At 41.8% G+C, this 6846-nt stretch overlaps 1 pseudogene; it reads left to right on the top strand.

Annotated features, from left to right (window-relative positions):
* The first annotated feature begins 2185 nt into the window (after nucleotides 1–2185).
* Nucleotides 2186–2831, top strand: LOC114208063 (ADP-ribosylation factor-like protein 6-interacting protein 1 pseudogene; annotated as a pseudogene).
* The last annotated feature ends 4015 nt before the right edge of the window (nucleotides 2832–6846 follow it).

Raw genomic sequence — 6846 nt, 5'->3', positions numbered from 1 at the left:
ACATGCTGGCGGGAAGGGGCCCGATGGAGAGAGGACATGTGTTAGACAAGCTCCAGGCAGGCCTGAGTTACAGTGCTGTTGGTTGTGAGTTCAATGTTAATGAATCAACAGCATCTAATAAGGTGCCTTAAACAGAAACATACATAAAACAAGTATGTATTAATGGGCAGAGGAAACTGCTGTGACCAGAGGTTCGTGGGAATCTGTTTCCACTAGGGGTGATGGTTCAGTGTTTACTGATTCAGTGTTCACAGAAACTTTGTGGAACATAACTAACACAAATAATGAGAATCGACTGTTTCATCAAGCTTATGACTGCCCTTTTAAGGGATTTGAACTCTTAGGGTCTCTCTTTGTTGCTAATTTCTGTTTACTCTCACTTATTGAGTATCGATTGTGTGGGGAACACCATGATAGTTCCTTAGAGGGTCGAGAGGTGACTACAGCTAATATCCTTGCCCTCCAGAAGCTTCTGGTCCAGCAGAAGAGAGAAGAATTTGGATTGACAGAGCCTAACAGCCTGAAGGAGGAATACTAATACCTGTTCAGGTGTTTACCATCACAGAATCGTAAACTACAAGACTTTGGAAACAATAACCCACTGCCTCCTTCAACACCTTTCTCGCCTGGCTTCCAGGGCACCGAACCATCTCCCTGCCTCTCCTTATCCCCACATTCTGCTTACTGCTAAATGTCAGGATGCCCCAGAACTCAGTGCTTAGATCACATTCTTTTCTATCTACACTCACTTCCTTGGTCATATTATCTGCCTTTCTGATCTTAAATATTGACAAGACACAGATGGTACTCTCTGACCTCTAAATTCACATATCCACCTGCCTGCTTGTCTTCTCCATTTGAAAGTCCAAGGGGCATGTCAAAATTATCTCAAACTCCTGATACCAGGTTCTGATCTCACCCCACTCTAACCTTCTCCTTCTCTAGTTTTCTTCATGTCAGTAAATAGCCATTCCATCTGCGGCAGATTTTATTTTCCAAAAGCCCCACAACAATATAGCCACTCTCATATGCTCTTGCCATTTCCCCATGAAGAGATGGAGTCTATTTCCCTCTCTTCCACTTTTGGCAGAACTTCGTAACTGCCTGGATGCATACCAAGTGTGGGAAGTGCCACAATACTCCCACAGCGATGTCAAAAGTTTGATATACAAAATACCAACAACATTTTTCACAGAACTAGACACATAATCCTAAGATTTGTATGGAATACAAAAGATCCCAAATACCCAAATCAATCTTGAAAAATAAGAACAAACCTGGAGGTATTACAATCCCAGATTTCAATATATACTACAAAGCCGTAGTAATCAAAACAATATGGTAATGGTGGAAAAATAGACACATAGATCAATAGAACAGAATAGAGAACCCAGAGATAAACCTATGATTATATGATCAACTAATCTTTGGCAAAGGAGGCAAGAATATGCACAGGAAGAAGATGGTCTCTTCAACAAATGGGGCTGGGAAAACTAGACAGCTACATGCAAAAGATTGAAACTGGACCACTTTCTTACACCATACACAAAAAACAAACTCAAAATGGATTAAAGGCCTAAATGTGAGGCCTGAAACCATAAAAATTCTATATGAGAGCACAAGCAATAATTTCTCTATTGTCATACCAACATTTTTCTAGATATGTCTCAAGAAGCAACGGAAACAAAAGCAAAAATAAACTTTAGGGATTACATCAAAATAAAAGCTTCTGCATAGGAAAGGAAAAAATCAACAAAACTAAAAGCCCACTGAATGGAAGATACTTGCAAATCACATATCTTAGTCATTTAGGGGTTAGTATCCAAAATATATAAAGAACTTATACAATTCAATACCAAAAAATTGCAGCATTATTTATAATATCCAAATTATGGAAGCAGCCCAAATATCTACAGATGAATGGATAAAGAAGAGGGGGTATATATATACAATGGGATATTATTCAACCGTAAAAAGAATGATATCTTGCCATTTGCAACAACATGGATGGATCTAGAGAGTATAATGCTAAGTGAAATAAGGCAGTCAAGGTTTTGAAATCACATATGATTTTACTCATATGTGGAATTTAAGAAACAAAACAAGGCATGAGGGCTGTTGTGTGGGTCTCAGTGGAAAGCTTGTTTGGGGGGCGGCTTGCGCCCGCTAAGGCAACACCTCAGGGACGATGGCAGAGGGAGATAATCACAGCACCAACCTGCTGGCTGCAGAGACTGCAAGTCTGGAAGAACAGCCGCAGGGATGGGGAGAAGTGATGCTGATGGCTGATAAAGTCCTCAGATGCGAAAGAGCCTGGTTTCCACCTGCCATCATGGGTGTGGTTTCTTTGGTGTTTCTGACTATCTACTATCTAGATCCATCTGCTCTGTCCCGTGTTTCCTGTTTTGTTATGTTTTTGTGCTTGGCTGACTACCTTGTTCCCATTCTAGCTCCTAGAATTTTTGGCTCCAGTAAATGGACCACTGAGCAACAGCAAAGATTCCATGAAATTTGTAGCAATCTGGTAAAAACTCAACGCAGAGCTGTGGGCTGGTGGAAACGCCTCTTTATACTAAAGGAAGAAAAGCCTAAAATGTACTTCATGACCATGATTGTTTCTCTTGCTGTGGTTCCTTGGGTGGGACAGCAAGTCCAAAACTGGCTGCTCACCTACCTGATAGTGATTTTCTGACTGTTGTTTCCGGGATTAAACCAGAATGGAATCATTTTGAAGTACATTGGAATGGCCAAAAGGGAGATAAATAAGCTTCTCAAACAAAAAGAAAAGAAAAATGAATAATGAATCTGCTTTATTCAGTGTAATGAATGGCATATACATTGTCCTTGGGAACAGTTTCTATTACGCTGTCTGGATACTAAAATGTTACAGAAGTAGCTCTTTGCTCTCCCTCTTTCTGCCCTTAGTTCGTAGAAATTCAGACTTGTCAAGTAAGGCTTTATGCATAGTGTCTTCATGTGACGTGTAGCTGGACGCATTCTCATCAGTTGGCTTTATATGGACAACTCATTTCTGAGTATGACTTGCTTTGATTTTTCTCACCCAGGTTAATTGAATTCTTACTTTTAGGCAACTTCCTTTAAAATTATATAGTGGTGAGCTTCACCTTTTAGTACAGTTAACTGCGACTTTGGATAATTGTTCCAGTTGATCTTTGCTTAAGCTAGATCCAAGCTAGAGGTCTGTGGCTACAGGAAGCTGGTTCTACTGTCTGCTTCCACAATCTGCTTGAACTGCCTGGCTTCATGAATACAGAGACCAAGTTGACGAAGATGAAGAGACCAGTTAAGATTCATTCCTCATGCTGTTTCTCTACTGTGGGAGAAGAAACCTCTGGAATAAAATGAAACCAATTCCATGCCCTAGTACGTGTTGGTTTCTGCCTTGTGCAAAACTTAGTGATTTGTAAGAAACATTGATCTTCCCTCCCAAATGGGGAATATGACAGGCTTCGAGCTCGTCTCTCCTTTGCTCTTAGATTTCACGTTAGTTCCTTAGAGGCTTTTTAACAGCAGGCTTCCAGAAGTTTGTGTTTAGGATTTTGAGCATATTTTTAATTTCAGGTTTTCAGCTGACTACTACTATAGGTTAAGACTCAGGTCTATGACCTTCACTCCAACACCAGCCAATAAAAGGACAGAAGTCTTCCTATACTTAGTCTAAGATTCGTTTCAGTAGAAAATAATCTTAGCCTACGAATTTTTCGAGATCAGACTAAGCCTTTAAAGGTAAGCCTCAAGATTCTCATTTGAAGGTAACTGCTGGCTGCTTTGGTCCCCAGAGATTTGACTCAGAAGGTGGTGTTCATGCTGGCATCTGATTTTTTCCTAGATCTCTCTCTCTCTCTCTCTTTCTCTCTCTCTCTCTCTCAAGAGTGCAAGGGCTGCTGGGGAGAGCAGACTTTTGGCGACGACAGATGGTCTCTGGTCTACAGAGATTTTGTAACTGCTTGGAAAGTGTCTTAGAATCATTCTCCCTCTCGGTAGCTAGAAATTTAGAATAGCTGGAATCTGTAGGAATGAACCTCTGAGGGCCGAAAATGTGACATTTGGGAACAGTTCTTAAACTCTGATTAACTAGCTGCAATATAGTTTTGTGAATTTATTGCACTGGTGCTGGATCTTGTGGTATATCTGTCCCTAAATAATTATTGTTTTCTCCCCTTCAATATTACTGTAAACAGTGACACCCATTGTAGCATATGTTTGATTTGGTTTTTTTAATGTTTCCTATGAAAACTACAAACCACCTTGATTTTTACATGTGTTTCCTCATTGTAGATAAGCCTACCTTGCTATCTGGATTTTTTTGTGTATATGTGTTCTACCAATTAACGACTTTTGCAGTTTTAATCTTGTATTATTTCTTCTTTGTTTTGTGTAAAAGGGGAAAAATAGAAAAAGCTGGAATCCCTCCCCCTCAAAAAAAGAAACAAAACAAAAGGACAAAAATCTTAACTATAGAGGACAAGCTGGGGGTTATCATAGGGGAGGTGGGTGGGGGCATGGGTGAAAATAGGTGAGTCCACTTACCGTGATGAGCACTGAGTAATGTACAGAATTGCTGAATCACTATATTGTACACCTGAAGCTAATATAACACTGTGTGTTAATTATACTGGAATTAAAATTAAAAAAAATACTTTTGAGGAAAAAGGAATTTTGGTACAGGTTCTCCATGACTCTCTCTCTTTCTGAGGCCACTCATAATTGGAACCTTGGAACCAGCCACCATGGTGTGAAGAAGCCAAGCAGCCATGTAGGAAGGCCACATCTAGGTGACCCACCCTTAGCCAACGATCAGGATCAACCACCACTATGTGAGTGAGCAAACACTCAGATGAAGCTAGCTCCCAACACTGGAGCTGCCCTGCTGACATTAAGTAAGCAGAGGCAAGCTGTTCCGTCAGAGCCCTGCCCAAACTGCAGCTTTATGAGCAAAACAACTTGCTGTTGTTTGCACCACTAAATTGTATGGCTGGTGGTGCAATGACTGGTTTTGCAGCGATAGAAACCTGAAACACTTCCGGTAGCATTGCTCAGGCCTGAACTTTGGGGTCATCCTTGCCACCTCTCTTTCTCCCATCCCCCACTCCCAATCTGTCAGGAAATGCTCACAAAACATACCCAGGATCTGAGCTCTTCCTGCACCTCCATTGCTGCCAATCTTTCGCCAACTGTTCCCCATAGGAGTTATTCCAGTAGCTTCCCACCTGGCCTCCCTGCTTCCACCCTTGCCCCTCTTCCATCTAATTCTCAACATAGCAGCCAAAGGGATCCTGTTAAATATAAGTCAGGTCACATTAACTCTAATCCAAAGCTCAAATGACTTCCTACGTCACTCTACAATTTCCTCCCACCTCCCATGAGCTTTCTGTCCTCCTTTCCTACTATTGTCAGTCCCCAGATCCACTGACCTCCTTCATGCTCCCCAGACACACAGGTCTGTCCCCACCTGGGCCTTTGCACATGGTTCTCTCCCTTACTTCCCTCAAGGCTTTACTCACTGTCACCTTTTGCATGAGGACATCCCCAGTCACATTATCCCCCCCCCTGCTTCATTTTTCTCCACAGGCCTCCTTACCACTCACATCATTTTAATTATTTATCTGGTTTCTCACTTGCCTTCCACCCTACCACCACCCACACGCAGAGAGAGACCACAGAACACATAGTAGAGTGTTAGCTACATGACGACAGGGGTTTCTGTCTGTTTTACTCACTATTGCATCCCTAGTGTCTTAAACAGTACCTGGTTGGCACACTGAAGGCCATTGATAAACATAAATGGATGGGACTGAATAAATGGATGGGATTAAATGAATGGGATGTAATGCTCTGGTTGAATAAATGGATGAGATTAAATGCTCTGGTTGAAGTAATATCATCTAAATAGCCCTGGGAAAATTTGAACCCAGTCTTTTGCTGTAGCTTTTATACCAAGTAAAACACTTTTAGCTACAGTAATAGAATACCCAAATAAATCAATAAAGAAAATGTACTATCTTATGAAATAAGACATCCTGAAGTGTTTCCAAAGTTGATTATTTCAGAAGCACAATGATGGTATCGAGGACCTAGATGTTTTCTCTATTTTCTCTTTACCACCTTTACGTAATGTATGTTATGGACCGAATGTTTGTGCCCTTCCCCCAAAGTTCTTATGTTGAAACGCTAACCCCCAATGCCACGGTATTTGGAAGTGAGGCTTTTGGGAGGTTATTGGGATTAGATTAGGTGGTGAGGGTGAGGCCCTCATATGGGATTAATGCCATTATAAAAAGAGGAAGAGACATGGGGTCTTTCTTTCCCTGTGTACGTACCAAGAAAAGACCATATGAAGACGACCAAAAAGAGAGCCCTCACCGAGAACCTGATCATGCTAGCACGATTTTGGATCTCTAGCCTCCAGAACTGTGAGAAAGAAATATTGGTTGTGTGAGCCCCCCAGGCTATGGTATCTGTTATGGCAGCTCGAGCAGACTAGGACAGTGTGGCAGATTGTATATCCAAAAGATAGCCACTCCTATATATTTCTTCCACAGCACATGCTCTTCATACAATGTGACTGATGCTCCTCCCATAAGAGGTGGGGTCTATGTTCTCTCCTCTCAAATCTAGGTAGGGGTCATAGACTGTTGAACCCAATCAACAGAGTAAGGTGGAAGTGATGCTAGGTGATGCCAGGTTACAGAAAGGACACAGCTTCCACTTGGCTCTCTCTTTCAGGATGCTACCCTGGGAACCCTGACAACACGTTGTGAGGAAGCTCATGCCACATGGAGAAGCTGACATGGAGTGGAACTGAGCCCTCCCTCTAGCAGGCAG

Source organism: Eumetopias jubatus, unplaced genomic scaffold (genome assembly GCF_037043125.1).
Source record: "Eumetopias jubatus isolate StellerSeaLion01/CBP00866 unplaced genomic scaffold, mEumJub1_p1.0 scaffold_4, whole genome shotgun sequence".
NCBI classification, from domain to species: Eukaryota; Metazoa; Chordata; class Mammalia; order Carnivora; family Otariidae; genus Eumetopias; species Eumetopias jubatus.
This window is presented reverse-complemented; position numbering and strand designations above follow the sequence as displayed.